We start from the raw sequence: 13,038 nt of genomic DNA on the forward strand, positions 1-13,038 counted from the left end.
AGCATAGGGAGACCCACGCCTTAAACTGTAGGTTCACAGAGTTTTACTGCCCCCTCTTCTAATAACCAGCACTGATTTTACTGCCCCTGTTACTGTCCAAGCATGGAGATTTATCCTCGTTTTGCAGTGCATGGACACATTGCTTTACAGCACCAGGCTCCCTGGGATAATCACCTGCCTTGATAGGGAACACAGATGTTTGCACCAAACTGGAAAGCAGCCATCACCCCCCAGCTCCACATTTAGGCATTTCTATTGCAACCACAGCACTTGCACAAATCCTCAAGCAAGCTCTCCCCATCTTTTTTTTTATTTTTTTTCCTTTGTCCCCTCCAATTTTGCACTGCACTTTTTGGATTTGCCCTCACGCTCCACAAGCACAGCAGCACTGGGTCCAACACAGCCCTGACACACGAGGTCTGCTGACCCCTGCACCCAATTAGCGGAACAGGCGACGTGAAACCAGCGCTTGACATCGATACGATTCAACGTTAATAACCAGGTTTCAAATATTTATTACAATGGCTGTTTTTAATACATATTTCATGAACACCGACTTCTTTTTTTTTTTTCCCTTCTCCCCTCTGTTGCCAGCTTTGTGGGCTTAATTTGCCTTAACGAGGATAAAAATTGCTCTGATAAATTGCTCCTTTGCAAACGCACACAAGATGAGAGCAATGCTTGCCCGAACTGCTTGTGATGCAGAGCTGAGCAGCTGGCCAGGTGTTTGTAAATGGACAATGTGAGCTGCAGTCAGTGGACACCCCAGTGCTGCTCCCATTGTCCCACACTGTGCCACCCCCTCTGCGCCCATAGAAGAGCCAACAGGCAGCTCCAGACCTCTGGCATTACACAGCAGAGGAGAAAATCTCTCTCTGAGGCAAGCATCAAATGGTTTTTCTGCAGTAAGAACTCATGTATGTTTATGCCCCAATCGGGGAAGTCTTGAGTTAATACACTGAGGCTTAGCACTAAGAGGTATTGAACTAAAAGCTTTAGCTGCACGTGCTCAATAAGCTGAAGCTCTCCCCCAAACCAACCCCAACACGTGTCTGCTGCCCGCAGGCACCACATCTCCCACACCCACAGACACCCTGAGCTCAGCTCCATCCGCAGGCATTAGGGATGCTCAGCCCATGCTATGTGCCTCTCCCTTCCCAAACACTGGGAACACGCCTGGCTCGGCCAGCTCAGCCACACAGCATCCAGGTTTCTCTCTTCTCCAGTATTTACGTTGCAAGCAGGCATGGGAGACAATTAGAGGCTGTATAATCAGCAGAGCCAGGGGCAGGGCTTTCATGTGCAGCTTGGGGACTCCGGGGAGGGGTTATTTCCATACTGAGCATCCTTGGCTCAGCTCAGCTTGCTCACACATCTCTCTGCCCCCCTGAAACAGAGGGAATCCAAATGGGATGTGCAGAAAGCCACAAAAGACGCTTGAGAAGCAGAACTTCACTTTGTCTTTCGCTGCCTTTTCAGTTCTTTTGATGTTTAATTTTTCTTCTCTCCTTAGTTTTATTTATTCTCCCCTATTTTTTTTTTAACAGCACTTTTTTGGTGCATTTTGTCACCCTCCAGCCTTCTCTCTGCACGCCCATCTCTCTGCATTGCTGCAGACAGCACCCACCCACAGCCCCCTGCGGGAGGTGGTGGCACCATTCCTGTCCCATGGTGCCACCAGGACCCAAGGGGACAACCAACAGCAAGCTCCAAGGAGAGACCAAGCCCAGATCACAGAGTCACACAATCATTAAGGTTGGAAAAGACCTTTAGGATCATCCAGCCCAACCCCAACCCATCCCCAACGCACCCACTCATGGGATCATTACAGTTGATGACCTTGGAGGTCTTCTCCAAGTCCAGCCATCAACTCAACACCACCATTCTCACTCATTGAATCCTGAAAGTCAGAAAACACCTCCAAGAACACCAAAGCACTGCTCCTCCTCTGACAAAGCAGGCGTTGAAGGCAACACAATGCACCAGCTGGAGGCGGTGATCCCTTCCCAGAGACATTTCCTTCCCCAAACACATTGCAGTTCCCTTCCTAGAGGAATGCGCAGGGAATGGAGAAACCCAAAATAAACCAAAGCAATTCAACTGCACCCTACCTCTGCTGACTATTTCTGGTGAGAGCAGCAGCTACTCTGCTATCCTGCTCAACCCCAAACTGAATTGTGTGGAACTAAGAATGTTTATCAACTTTTCGCCAAGAAATCCCTTTCACAGCAAACCCAGGAGGACACAACATTCCTATTACGGCTGAAAAACAGAATAGGAAACTATGGCAGAGGAGATTTCCTTTTTCTCCCCTCGCAAGTGGATTGCAATAAACAGCAATTTTCAAAGAGGAAACAAGAAGAAAACCTTCACATTCCCAAAGCCTTGCAACGGCTTGGAGTTACAGAACTCAGTGGGACTTTTGGCACGTTGAGTACAAGTAGTAAATAATTTAAGAAGAGAAAAAAAAAACAAGCTATGGGATGTTTTAGGTCACAATTAGAACAGCAGTGGGGAGGTGAAGCAGAAACCAAATGGTTGAGTTTCATGAGAATTGTCTAGAGAACAGCTTTATTTGTTGTTTTATCTCATTCAGCAATTTGGGCATTTTAATGCCATGCATTTCCCCCCTCCCCCCATCTCACTTTTAACCAGGTACGTGGAAAGTTACCAAATACATCAATTGGGAAATGTCAGAATGAAAAATCTCAGCGTTTCACTTCAAAGCAAAGCGCCGTGCCTGGAAATGTCGGCGTTTTTATAATTCAATAAGCCGATTTGAAACATCTTATCTGGCATCCTCTGTCAAAAAGGGGAAAATTGACTTTTTCTCCCAACAGTTTGGGCAAAGCGTTTCTATTTCCTTAGACACATTTATTCAATTAACTTCTGTTTTAGCACTCTCCCTACCACGGGTCCTCGGGCAATGGAAGCTTGAGTCAAACCCTACAGCACGCTTTGGCCATGCACACTGAAGGCATAACACAGCAAGAGCATTTATTGCTGATGCAGGTAACACCAGAATATACGAGGCACACATTTAGGAGGGGGAAGTGCCTTGGACTTGTTGCTTAGCAGAACAGCTCGCTTGCAGGCTGGCCCCAAGGCACTGCAGCATTAAAGGCGACCAGCAGACCCAGTTTCACGGCTTCTAACAGCACATCATTGTCCACTAAGAGATAAAAATAAGGAAAAACATGCTTTGAAATGCAAACTTCCAATGGGCTTCAGTGTCAGAGAGGATAATTCTGCAGCCAGGATTTGCACCCTGCCCTGCTCCCTATCTACAGGCAGCAGCACCCGGGGGTCTATCTTAAATCACAAGTAAGGCACCCAGAGCTCAGCCCTGTTTTTGGAGCTGCAGAGCACAGCTCCATTTTTTTCTTTCCCCCCCCCCACCAACAGAGCGAGATAATTATCTTAACAAGATATTTCTGCATATGCGCGCACGCAGACATGAGAAAAATTTGATTTATTTTACAAGCTTATCGAAATTCTAATCTTCCAACAAATAAGGCATGGCATCCAGACAGACAGTATTACGGGAAAATCAATATTGATTATTAGGAGCAAATATGCTGCATACACCTGACAGTTAAAAATCCTTTTAAGATCTGGGGGAAAAAAAAAAAAATAAATGACAGTTCAACACTACAGATAAGGCAGTGGTGATTCAACAGCTTAATCACCACCTCAATCAATAGGGAGTTTGGGCAAAGTTTGTGAAGTTGCAGACACAGCAGCCGGGTGATGGGGCTGAATTCAGAGGGCTGCACAGTGGGATGGGTTGGGGAGGTTTTTGGCCATAATGATGCTCTGATCTCTGATTGCTGAGCCCAGGAATCATGCAGCTGCATCCCCTCCCCTCCTGCAGGCAGTGGTATTTCTGCACACCCCCCAGAGCAGCCTTCAGCACGAGGAGAGAATGGGTTTTGTCAGGACCCCACGTGTTGTGGGAGAGAGCGTAATGCGTTGTGGCAGTCCATCGAATATGACATGATAATGAATGTTAACATCATGTGCTCCCCTTCGCCAACAGAGGGGAAAGTCATGTTAGATTACAGCTAAACACCGTGTTGGTGTGAATGCTGTTTCCCTCCCCTGCTCTGGGCTCGGCGTTCCTTCACTGCACAGCATCTTTGCTGCCTGGGAAGTGCAAAGCAAGCACTGTGCTCCCAAACCCACGAGGCTCCTGAAGCAATGCTTTTGGAGCTGAACCACTCCGCAGCAAGGAGCTGATTTAGAGGAGACAAATATTACAAATGCTCCTCACTTCAGCTCCACTGGATTCACCCCACACACAGCGTGGCAAAACGGGGACCTGGCACACATGCCTCATGCTGGGCTCCTGCTGTTGTATTTAGGGTATGGCAAAGCAGCAGCTGAGATCGTAAAAACAAACAATTGCAATCAAGTGGTTTTAATGCAGGTGCTGAGCTGATGAAACTTGCCACTTCATCGCTAATTAGGGTGGCTACTTAAGTAATAATGCTCCCTAATCACTATGAGATGCTGCAGGGCACAGGGTGGGGACCCAACCCTAATGACATACATGGGGAGGCTGATGCTGCCAGAGACCTGGGTCACGAGTCCATTCAGGACAGCAGCACAGGACAACCCCTGTTTCTTTACTCTTTGGGCTTTTTGTACAGAGATTCAGCTACAAAAAAAGCAAAACTGCTGCTGCCAGCCTGATGCAACAGGAAGGATTGGTTGACCTGCTCCCCAGTGGCACCATAACCTCTGCTGGGGGCTGGCACACCTTGGCACAGGACCTCAGACAACCCGGCTGCAGACACTGAGCAGCACTGCTCACATTGCAGACGCATCGATCACACCGATCCCCTTGCAGGGACACACTGATATCATAGCCCATCTCAGGAGATGCACTAGATAGATCAGAGCTCGCTCGCTGAGGACACTGTGCCCTCTTTGCTTTGAACGAGGAGCAAAGCTGCTTCCTGCCTTGTTTGAGATAAGGACCGAACTGCAGCTGTAGCAAGAAGCAAAGGATGCTGAAGGGAAACCTGTGCCAGGCTGAGCATCATCTGGGGACACCTCTCCATGCAGCAGGCCTTGTTCCCCTGGCATCCCCCAAACCTCCAGCATCCCTCTATCCCCTCCCACTGCCTCGCACACCCAGTTTGGCAAACAGGAGCACCAAGTTGGAGCCAACTTCACCAGAGTTCCCCTGCCCAGCCACAGCCCAGGGGTGCAAAGGGGCTGCACAGAATACAAATGGACCCTTTCACTTAGCAGGAGGCAAGTAATTTCTTTTGTCCCCGCTGATGCATTATTGATTGTGATGAATGTCAGAGCAGGAGCCTGTTCCAAAAGCCATTAAACAATAATTTCATCTCCGGAGGGTAATTGATTGTCAGAGAGAGCAGCTTTGCTGGTTGCAAGGTGGCAGTGACGGGGAATGTTTGTATTGGGGTGGGGACAGAGGGAAGTCTTGGGCAAACTTCATGATTTATTAATCAGACATGGAGAGGAGTTGGGAGAGCACAGCACTGCAGGTAAGGGAAAGACCCCTTCTGAAGCACCAGGCAAAGGCAGAGGAGCAGTGAGTGGGCACAGATGCTGACCCCACCATCCCAGAGGAGGAAAACACAACCCTGACATCCCCCAAATTAATCACCTCCGCCCAGCAGCACCAAAGGACAGCAGCATCCTTGCCGTGGGCTCACGAGAGAAAAATCCCGCTGTCAGGAGGGGAGAGGGAGTTTATCTGTCTCCTCCACAGCACATGAGAGGTGGATTTATCATGGATTTCCCTTTCTCGCGTGCTGTGTTTGGCAGTTCATTATCTTGTCAGCTGGAACTGGCTGCTCCCCACCACACTCCATCAATCGCTGCCCTGTGAACCCCACAGGACCCAGCCAAAATACCCTCCTGGACCACGATCAGTTTGGGACAGAACAGCCCCCTAACAGCCATGGGGAGAGGGGCATTTGCTCCTCACTGGCTTTGTCACCCCAGCCCTGCAACCCTGCATCCAGTTCCAAAAAGGTGACCCTAAATCCAGCAGGGGCTCTCAAGCAGAGATTTCACTTCTGTTGCTCTTTAATCTAAAAGCATTTAGTTTGATGGAAACAAGAAAGGAAGTTCTCCTCTTTGGGAAAACCAATCAATTACAGCCTTTCAAAGCACTTCAGACAATAGTCTTCATATCAACCACAAGACCTGGAAATATTTCCAGTGCAGTCTGAGTCCCATCCCACTGCTAAAGCCTGTGATGGGCAGGAGAGGGGCAAGCTGCAGTTGTGCAGCACTGTGTGGGGGTTGTGATGCTTCCCATGCATTGCTGGCACCCAACACGAGCAGAACATTCACCAGACTGCAAGTGATGGAGGACAGACCATGACCCAAAACACAAACCTGAATCTTTCAGTGCTGTCTCTGTAACCTGACAGACAGCTGTGGGATTTGCAAGCAAGATCCTGCCCCAGCCATCAGCTTATGGATCCCTTTGGTTGCCACATGTGCTTGCAAATGCTAACACAGCAGGGAGCAGCTCCATCACCCTGCACAGGGCAAACAGTTCCGTGACTTTCAGAACCAAACCTTGAGAGAAGTTTACTACAAATCTTCTGTGTTTATTTGTTTTCATTTACTTTCTCCATTACATTTTCGACGATCAATACCATTATTTGAATAAAAATGCAGTATGTACAAGAGCAAGCAGCACACCAAGCATACCAATGGGACACGCTGCCTTGAAGTGAAGCCAGTGAGGGAGAACACAATTCTCCTGGGGAGCACGAGGTCAGCAGCCCTTGATACTGCCACAGCACCGAGCCATGCTCCTTGCAGAGCACAGAAGGGAAAAAAAAAAAAAGGAGAAAAGCAAAGCAAAAAACCCAATCACAACTTCAAAAGCATTTTCAAAGTGTTGCACGCAATCACAGAACCATTCAGGTTGGAAAAGACCTCTGAGATCCCCAGGTGCAACCCCAGCCCAGCCCACCATGCCCAATGACCACATCCCTGCAGTGCCACATCCCCACAGTTCTGAACACCCCCAGGGATGCTGATCTCTCCGGACAGCTGTGCAGCATCACTTCTTGGAGAAATGTTTCCTACTACCCAACCCGAAGGGGCATTTCACATGGGATTCACCAACATGAACCCTGAGATTTATTCTGTTACAGCAGAAGGCATCCCTGCCTGGAACCGCATCCATCCTCACAGCAAACAAGCCCTTGGTGACCTCAGGAGTGCAGCACATTAAGTGCAGGGGTCCTTCCTGCAGCCACAGGCAGCCCCCCAACCCCTGCTGAGGACACAGGCAGGGCAGCCTACACTCAGACCCTCTCTGCAGCGCTCCCAGCCCGCAGCTCAGCTTAAGAAATCAAAGCACGGTGCCTGGAAGCACTGCTTGGAGCTCAGCTCTCGCTGCTGCTCTTAACCCCCGTGACCTTTCCGGCTCTGCCCTGCCAACACAGAGGAAAACAAGGCACTTGATGGGCTCCCTTCTGCTGCTCCCGGCCGCCTCCTGCATCTCCCAAGGGAGGGAAGAGGAAAGCAAGCACCAGCTCCCTGTCTAAAAGATGAGGAGATATATTCAAGCTGACGTTCAGCACTATCAACGTTTTATGAGCTTTGGAATCCAGTTAGTTAGCCAATATTTTACTTAGCTCCAGCTTAGATTTAAAAACTTGACCTTCTCCGGGCATTGCATTCCGTGCAGTCCCATCTGGCCAAGCATGCCAAGCACGAGGTTATTTATCCCTGCTTTTATGGCTGCACTGTTATTTGTTTATTTGTACTATTCAAAAACTAAAAGCATAAGAAGGATGGGGCTCCCCAGGCAGACCCCTCAGGCATCCATGCAGCTCTAAGGCAGTTATCACACGCAAATCCCCATCTCCCACTCTGAGCAGCTGCAATGCAAGCACTTGGTGGCAATGGCTGCAACACAGCATCGATGTGGGCATGGGACCTGGCTGCTTTATCTCCTGCCTGCAGACAGCAATACCACAGTAACGATGCTAATTAATACACCTCAGCACCAGGCTGCATGGCACACAGCCCACCTGTGTGTGTCCACTGCAGCCCGTGGGGTTACAGAGCAGCTGCCATCCTCTTCCTCACCAACTAAAGTAATAATAGATGGAACAATTGCATTTTAATAAAGAAAATTGATTTTGTTTGCTTTATTCATTAACGAACGCAAGCACACGCCGATCAGGAATGATTTATGCCCACAATTTGTGAAATTATTTCTCTATTGATCAGCACAGGTTTGTTTTCTTGTAGGTTCAGTCAATTAGAGGGAACAGCAGGCAGGTGGGTAAATTAATCAGCCTTAAATACAGCCCCCCTGCAGAGAGGGTCCCTGGAGAGAGCACAGGGGTTTGGCAGCATCCCCTCAGCCCCACGCACTGCTGAACATCAGCCCTGCAGTCCCCCCAGGGTCAGCCCCTCTGGGTGGCCAACAGGCAGCAAAGCAAAGGGCAGAGCAGTGCATACAGAGCAGCAGCACCACGTGCTGCTCACAGCACAGCTCCGACCCGGGCCAGCACGCAGCAAACAAGGACAGCAGATTGCAATCTACAGGGCTGTTATCTCTGCAAGGCAGTGCAATGCACATCCTCTGCTCACAGTCCAGGAACAGGCACGCACCTGCCCACAGCTCACCATGCTGCATCCTCCCAGCAGGGCTGACGGATGGGGCCATAGTCTGCTTATCTGCTGCAACAAAGTCAGGCAGCGGTGTCAGCGCAGAGGGGCTGGAGCAAGCCCACACAGCAGCAGGAAGAGAATATCATACAGGCTCATCTCTTCAACCAAAGGCAGCTTTTAAGGACCATTTAAGGCACTTGCCTTAATCTCAGTGTTTGCAGCAGAACCTAATAAATCACAGAGCTCTCCCACACCGCTGTTCCCTGCAAGCTCAGCTCTCTGCAGACCTTCCACCCGTATGCAAAATGCACGTTCAGGGTGTAGGCAGTGCCCGTGTGCAGGAAGCAATGCATGGCATAAGCACAGAGCCAACCCCACGGCCACAGCAAGCAAGGGGACTTGTTTCCATCTTGGCAAATGTCAGGGCCTATTCTTTCCTGAATGAGATATGGATACAGCAGGGCGATATTACATTACAAGTCAAATAACACAAAGGCTTTTAATTACACGCCAAACAGTAGCTGCTGTCAGAGAGGAGACACCGGGCTCAATGGCCCATCAGGCTGTTCCGCTCTGGCAATTCCCATCTACCCGGTAAAAGTCCAGGAAATTGGATCAGTAATGGGAACTGGGGCCTTTCACCTCCAGCCCAGCCATTCACATCCAGCCCTGGAGGGAGAAGAAAAGTCATTACCAACCCAGAGCAGCTGGTGCCAAAGCAGCCAGCAGGGCAGCAAGCCCTGAGGAGCACAGTGGGATGGGATGGAGCATCCTGCAGTCAGCTCTGGTGCTCTGTGCAGAGGGATGCTGCAGAGCACAGCATGGGCTGGTACCTGGCTGCCACATCTGCAAGTTCTGCCTCCAATCTGCATGGCTGATTTGTTCTACAGCTTTGTACTCCCTTGAGAGCAGGGTCGTTTGTCACAGAAGATTGATTAAGCTTTTGGTGCATCAACATTAATGAGAAAAAAAAGACCAACATTGGTTAATAAGTGTCATCTGTTTATAGCAGCCCCATAAAAAGCATTAGGACAGGTAAAGGTGGGCAGACCAACAAAGCCCTGTCCTCCCAAGCCCTGTGATGGCTCCATATGGGAAGTGCCCATCAGATGGGGACATCCCTGGGATGGGATGTCTGCACAAGCCCCACTGCCTTTGCCAGGCTCCAGCCTTTTGCAGCCTCATGGCACAAGCTGCATCCCCTGCCGTCCCCTTGCACACTCAAGGGTTTACTTTTTGAAGGCTCACTCCTCACAAAACAAACAAGAGTAACAAAGCAAGGGTGACCCTGACCTGAGCATTTGGCTTCCAAGGCTGAGCAGCCTGAGGCTGTTGGACCTAACGCCTTCCCAGCTCTCTTCTGCACTCCAGAATGATGCTCTACCAGGAAAAATCAAACCAACAGAGGTACAGTATCAGCACTGCAGCCCCCCAGCTGCAGGACTGGTGCTGCCATCATATGCAAACATCCAGCAGAGCCCTTTGTTTCTGCCCAAGGTGCTCCTGCAGTGCAATCCCCATTTTCTAAAGCCATCATTTGAGGCTCTGCATCTAAGCAGGGTGATGGCAGGAGGCTTCTTGTTACAGGACATCATTAAAGCTAATGGATGTGCTTGAACTGCAGACAGCAGGGCCTTGCCAGGGGTGAGTGGGGAAAGGCAAGCTCTCTGATCTTGCAGAGAGAGAATAACCTATTTAAAAAGGAACTTAGCCTCTTGAATAGAGCCATCAAACAGTTGGAAAGGCCTGGCTTTTGCAGGAACAGAAGAAAAAAGTCCAGGCTTCAGCCCACCAGCTGCATTTGAATATCTGATGCAGAAAAGTTAACACAAGCACAAAAAACCAACAGCTCTTGCACCTCTCCAGCCCCGCTCCCTTGGCCAGCACAGCCTCAGCACTGCCAGCTCTTCCCCTCGGAGCACAGCTCAAAGCTCATGAGTGGGACAAGGAAATAAATTAGAAATTCTCTCTTTTGTTAAGCATACACAGAGAGCTGCTCCTGAGCCAGGCAAGGAGCCCTGCACGCTCCATGACAGATAACCAACAAAGCCCTCAGCTCTCCTGCAGCCCCTCTCCAGCAGCACCGTCCTCATACAGCACAGCATCCGTATCGACATTCCCATGCACACAGCCCCTTGTATCTTTCTGGTCTCAGCCATGTATTATTCATGTGCTCTCTTGTTCTTGTACAAGCCCAGGAAAAAAAAAAAAAATGGAGGAAGATTAATTCCTCGAGAAATAAAATAAATAAGCAGGATTTAAAAAAAAAATAATAAAAAAAAGGACTGCGATCCATTCAAAGCGCTGCCTCCTCTGTGCTGCCTGTGTCACTGCTGATTGAGTTTCCTCTCTCCTCAGCTCCAGTTCTGTTGGAGTATCTTGTCTCCTTAGTATTACTGTCGCACTTCCTTTTCATACGCCTGAAATATATACTATTGTGTTCCGACTTTTAGTCTTTGTGCAGGGATCCCTTTCATGTCTCATCTTCTGTACGGTCCTTTTTTTCTTGGCAGTCAAGTGCATGAATGTTTGCTGCCAGGAGATTTTGCTTCTATTGTATTCCAGACGTATTATAATACATGTTTTTTGTTCTATATTGTCTGTGAGGTGTTCCAGGGGTAGTTTTTCATGCTAGCATGACTTCTTCCCACGTGGATGCTGCCTGCCTCTTGCCCCCTAAAGCAAGAGAGCACCACCTCATAGTGATGGGTACGAGGGCAGAGCTCAGCCAGCACTGCCCTGGGCCCGAATGGATCTAATTAGCTTCCCCCAAACTACACAGGGTTTTATTGCCAGCATCCCTTTTGCAGAACTGGGGCACTGAGAAGCAGAGCAGCTCGTGCCAGGCCACGCTGCAATAAGGAGCTGAGACAAAAACACAGCCAGGACTTCTGCCCCATCGCCACAGCAAGGGCTGCACTGCTGCCCCGACTCACATCACCATGGCTGGTTTCCCAGTGCCTGGAGCAGAGCAGTCACCGCTGCTTTTTGGCTCAGGGGAAACCTGAGGAAGCTCATTTTTGTCCCACCCACAGCTCTCTGAACCAGCAAACACCTCCAGATCCCCCACCAGCATCACCTCATCGCACCTCGAGGCAGCAGCTCCAGCGCATGGGGTGTTCCTGATTCCTGCATCCTCCACAAGGGAAAACATCAGAAAATCTGGAGTTTGTGTGGCTTCAAACAACTCCACTGGGAGCATAACGACTGAGCTGAGCCAAGAGAGATTAGTTCTCCTGCAACACGCTTGTGACCAGGCTCTCTGATCTCTATCAGCACCCCTCCAAGAGCAGCTCCTTGTTCCATTTGTTCTTCGGACCCCTCTTCTCAACTCTGACTAATTACAGTTTGTTGGTCGTTATGGCAACTATGGATTTCTCTCAGCACCCAGCTCTCATGATTTTTGGCTGCAAATCGCAACGCTGGAGGAATACAAGATACAAGCAGGGCTTTACATCCTGCTTGCATGCTAACCTTGCTGCTAGGCACCCCCGTCCAAAACAGCAGTCCCATTGGCCTGTTCTTACTGATGCTACTCAAGGAGCCTGCAAAGCCAGAGCAGAGAGTTCTGCACATCATGGCCAGTAGGAAATGATGCACCTTGAGCACTACCAGCAACACCCTCCTGCCAAAAAGGAACAAGAACCTCATCCCCAAGCAGACACCAACACCAGCCCTTCATTTCACACTCCCTAAGCCAGTCAATTAGCAGTAACTGAAGCCAGACACATAGCAGGAGTCAAGCTGAGGTCAACCAAAGCCCTTCCACATGAGGCTGCCATGCTCGAGCAGGGGGACCACTTAATATAGCAGCTGCAGAGCATCTCTGCAAGGCACAAGGAAGGCCCTCCTGTCCCAGTCCCCATTTGTCCTCATCACCTTGTGCACAGACACTCAGATAATGGAAATTAACAGCCCAGGGACACGAGGCGGAATTGAATTGCAGAAGATTGCTCCAACCAGCAGGCACAGGGCAGCACAGCCCTGCTCTGCATTCCTCACACATCCCGCCCCGAGGACAGCAGGATACTTCCAGGCCCTCCCGCAATATTGCTAATTGGAGGCAGTGAAAACAAGGCTCTGTACTCCATTTTTCAATGGATGTGGCTTTTGTCAGCTATGATCCATAGTCAATGCAATGGGCTTTGCTGGACCTCGGATGCTACTTATGAAGCCTCTGTTCATTCTGCAGTGTTCCTTGAAGGGGACAGAGCAGGGAGGCAGCATTCCTGCAGGACTACTTCTGCAAGTAAACTCTCCATGCAAGAAAACAACAAAAACAACTTATTTCATCACTAGCATTAAGCAGATTGGTTAAGGGAGAAAACCAATCACACCTTCCCTCAAAGGGGATTTCTACACCGTAAAGATACTTACATCATACACAGAAGCCAGCAAAAAACAACCACC

The 13,038-nt window shown here is 49.5% G+C and overlaps 1 long non-coding RNA gene across 1 annotated transcript; it reads right to left on the bottom strand.

Moving 5' to 3' along the window:
- Positions 1-8,590: 8,590 nt before the first annotated feature.
- Positions 8,591-10,067, bottom strand: LOC149915194 (uncharacterized). Its single transcript, XR_016459638.1, has 3 exons — positions 9,922-10,067; positions 9,462-9,568; positions 8,591-9,297 (listed from the first exon to the last, which is right to left on the bottom strand). It is a non-coding gene; the product is annotated as an uncharacterized LOC149915194 (long non-coding RNA).
- Positions 10,068-13,038: the final 2,971 nt, after the last annotated feature.

The sequence above is a fragment of the Phasianus colchicus genome, chromosome 23 (assembly GCF_987193195.1).
Source record: "Phasianus colchicus chromosome 23, bPhaCol1.hap1.1, whole genome shotgun sequence".
Lineage (NCBI taxonomy): Eukaryota > Metazoa > Chordata > Aves > Galliformes > Phasianidae > Phasianus > Phasianus colchicus.